The following is a 4,187-nucleotide window of genomic DNA, read 5'->3' as shown; positions in this document are numbered from 1 at the left end:
CAGTGATGGAGACATTTGCTCTTATAAAGCACTTTGAAGTTTTCTAGTACATAACTAAATACACAAATAATAATATTATCATTACCACTAGCATTGTAAATATATGGTCAGTATTAATTTATGTACAAAAGAATTCCTAGATTTAAAACTCTCCTAAGTGGAGGTCTTTAAAGCCTAAAGTCATAAAATAAACTCCACTTTGGAATAACTTTCATATGACACTTTTCATTACAAATAATACTTTCATTAACTATGTAAAACTGTTTCTTCAAGTTTAGGCAGCAATATGTCCTTTTCTAAAAAGGAAAGTAAGATGCCTGCAATATAATATTTCCATTAAGGCAGGTCCAGTTTGTCAGGTGTGCTTCACTGTCAAATAGAAGAAAAACATTAGCATCTATAGAAAGGGAGTTTTTAAAACATTTTTCCCTTCCATAAGAAAATTGCCTTTCATCTTTCAATTTTTTATTGCCCATTTGGATTCGAAATACTGTTTCCCAATTTTAAATAGCATACATTGTTTTAATGCTATATATTCTGTCCTCTCTTTGAGTGCCAAGTCTCATAAAATGTGTTTCTCTATGTGGAATTCTTTTATGCCATACTTAATAATCTTACATTGTAAATGTACGCATTATATCAACAGTAACTCTGTAACAGTTTTTTCCTCTATGTCACTTTTGTTTTACAAGAAAACTTTATTATTTTCACTGTTATGTGAATATATTTTTTCAGTAACCAGAACATTATCTTGTAAGAAAAACGAGCAATTTCCCTTTTCCTAAAATACTGAAGGCAATTATCGTAAGTTTCTTTTTCCTTTTCTCTCAGAATTACATTCCATGTTTAGGGATAAAATTAGGATTTAAAACAGATGGGTTTCCACATCTGGTCACAAACATTTCTATGCAAACTTGACGATTCGGTGGCTTGTTCCTCACATAAAGAAAACATATCAACGATTTGCATGAGCTATTTTTTCTGTTAGAATTGACTGTTATGTGGAAAAATGCAACAAATTCTAAGCAATTTTTCTTTAACTTTTTATAGTACTGTGAAAAATGTATTTTACATAATGACCCATATATTTATATCTATTTCTATATCTGAAACAAAAATACTACAATACAATTTCTAGATTTTTCCTTATGAGATGCACTCTAATGATTCCTATTTTATTCTTTTTTTTTCTTAAACATACATTTGAAAACTAAATTGTCTTCAGAATTCACTAATGAGTGACATTCCCCAGTAGCGTATTGTTCTGGTGCTCATATCAAATGGTCAACAATTTGGGACTTAAAACATTTCAAAGAGCATATTCATTTGCAAAGTTCCTAAATGTTTTACATCCTCCCAACTCCTATTACCACCTCAAACTTAATTTGTTGGTACAAATGCAAAAGGTTATTTTTATCATCAAGATTCCCTCTCTCATTTTTGTAGAGGGTTAATAAGAGGTAATGTTCATTGTATTTGCTATTCTTTCCTGGGAAGACAGAGATATACGATGTTTTGTTTCATAAAATTTTCACAAAGAATGGCAGTGAATAGTCAACATAGATCATGGGTTTTTCCAGAGACTCAATAAAATGATAGAGATGGTACAGGTATGTCACACATATACTACTCAAACCTCTCCTTCTCATATTTTGTTCATTACTTAAAGGAGAAAAGGAAACAGATTAGGTTCCCTTGATCCTCTGTTATTCTATATAAGATATTCATATTTTTCCCCAAAGGTAACAAAAATTCAAAAGGTATCAAATCATAGTTATCTTTATTATATATATATATAAAATATGTATAGTTAATAGTTAATAGTTATTAAGCCTTTATCCTACTGAGATAACTGAGTGTGAATTATTATTATGCTTTTGGGCAGTCTGATAGTCTCAAAACTCATCAGGGTAGAAATAATGACACTCTTTATAGTGTTCAAGGGGATCTGATTGCCTGAATGATATTTTTACACGATATTCTTTAGTCAGAAATTTATATGTATGTTAAGAAATTTGTGGGTAATATGATGCAAAAATCCACCCGACATTTTTTGGAAAACAAATTACCACTTACACTGCAGTATAATTTGATTACCAACTATTTCCCTACATAATTGCTTAATTATCTACACCCAAAAATCTAATTTTGAGCTTTTCTATGTAGGATGTATTTTAGACAAGTACATATCTAGAGACAAAATATACACCAATTAGAATAAATACAACTAATTTGAAAACTAATTTAGAAATGTTTCTACTTATTTTAACTGACTATGTAAACTTATTATTTTCCATTTAACTACTCAAATAGAAAATAATTCGTAAAAGCAACCCTACAGTTTAATACCTAAAAGAGAAATCTAGCTAGATGAGTTAGATACAGATGAGTAGCTCATTAATTTTACTTTAATTCATCTAAATATTCTTATAGGTTCTAAAGTAAGCAACTACATGCAGAACCAGCAAAATCTAAAGGGAACCCTGGGCACTCTGAGGTATGGTATGAATGTTTCATTTTTCTGTATCATAACATTTGACAGGATATATTTTTAATCATCTATTTCTATTTTTACCTGACCATTTTGACCTGCTTTAATTCTATTTTAAATCATGTGATTATTTTTGCCAAATGTTATGACTTGGATTAAAAGTGGTTCATGACAGAGAGGGACACCCATTAGTGAATACAAATATAGGAGTCTAAAGCAATAGCATTCTTTTATGTAGACTTCCACAAGCCTGAAGATAAACAATTTAGCAACTTGAAGAAGAAAAGTCGTATGTTGAAGAAAAGTAAAATTTTAAATTTGAATTTGTTTAGATAAAAAAATAAATTTTACTAGCCCTTACTCATCAACTGAACCTATCAGACTGCAGGTTCTTCCTCATTAAAAAGATAATAACCATGTGAACGAGTTTTTACCAGAACACTTAACAGAAGTACAGAACAGAAGTGATGGGCACCACCTCTTGGATAGGAACCTAGAGACAGTAAGTTTACCTTTCCCAAGGTTCTTTTGCCCTTAGCAGGCTGGCCGGGAAAGCAAAGAGTAGAGTGACCTTACAGGCCACATGCGTATCAAAAACAATAATCTGTGATATTCTTCTTCCCAGGAATTCTAATTCTAGGAATGTATCTTTTGGATACAAGAATAGATACATGTGTTCTCTTCGGCAGCACATATACTAAAATTGGAACAATACAGAGAAGATTAGCAGGGCCCCTGCACAAGGATAACATGCAAATTTGTGAAGCGTTCCATATTTTTTTTTAAAAAAGAATAGATACATACATAGATGTACATACAAAGGCATTTGCTAGAACACTGTTCATCAGAGGAAAAATTATACAGCTCAGTGGGTGCTTCTCACTGTAAAAGAAACAGTAATCTCCTTCCTAGAAAGATAACCATTGTTTAGTAAAATAGGCAGTTTCCTGAGTTGAGCATGAACCAATGATGTAATTAGCATTTTCAAATGAAATTTGAAAACTGACATTGATTTAGTTTAGCTCATATCTTCCCAAAACTCAAAATCAAATCTCCCAAAATTTTATCTAGAAACTGGTTAACTTGAATTAGAACTGTTTGTTTCAATTTCATTTATTTATTCAACAATGGATAACATTGAATTGTTATTCACAATGTTTGCTGAAAATTTATCATCTCATGGGTACTGTGCTAAATGCCAAGGACAAATAAATAAATCAGTCTACTCTTCTTTAGGGAGATCAAAATCTTGTGAGGGACTATAATAGAAATGATAAGAAGGGTGGGGATATGTTTTTGTCTTTCCTGACTTTTTCTTCCATAGTCAAATAATAAATCATAGACATTATTTGACTATGGAATACAGTCATTCAGAATTGCGGATGATTTTAATGAATTATAAGTACTGCTAAGGAGTTACCTTCATTTTTTTGTACCGAAAATACTGAAAAAAAAAAAAGCCTATACTATGTCCTCTGAGATATACTGTGATAAAATCTGTGCCTATCTTCAAAAGCAAAACAATACACTGCTCCTAGAAGGTTATATATTGAAAATATAATAACTTTGCTGAATTTCCTAAAGCAGCAAAATAGGGTATCTACTTGGATAAATGCAAAGCTGATAGCCTTGAATCCCTTAAAAATCTACAGAAACCTTGGATTTGCTTTATTGCAATGAGTGAAATAAGCAAGGC

The 4,187-nt window shown here is 31.0% G+C and overlaps 1 non-coding gene across 1 annotated transcript; it reads left to right on the top strand.

Annotated features, from left to right (window-relative positions):
* Window positions 1-3,166: 3,166 nt before the first annotated feature.
* On the top strand, window positions 3,167-3,271 carry LOC143678388 (U6 spliceosomal RNA). Its single transcript, XR_013173200.1, has one exon. It is a non-coding gene; the product is annotated as a U6 spliceosomal RNA (small nuclear RNA).
* The last annotated feature ends 916 nt before the right edge of the window (window positions 3,272-4,187 follow it).

This window comes from Tamandua tetradactyla, chromosome 3 (genome assembly GCF_023851605.1).
Source record: "Tamandua tetradactyla isolate mTamTet1 chromosome 3, mTamTet1.pri, whole genome shotgun sequence".
NCBI classification, from domain to species: Eukaryota; Metazoa; Chordata; class Mammalia; order Pilosa; family Myrmecophagidae; genus Tamandua; species Tamandua tetradactyla.
Note: the sequence above shows the minus strand (reverse complement) of the source record. Positions and strands in the feature narration are given on the sequence as shown.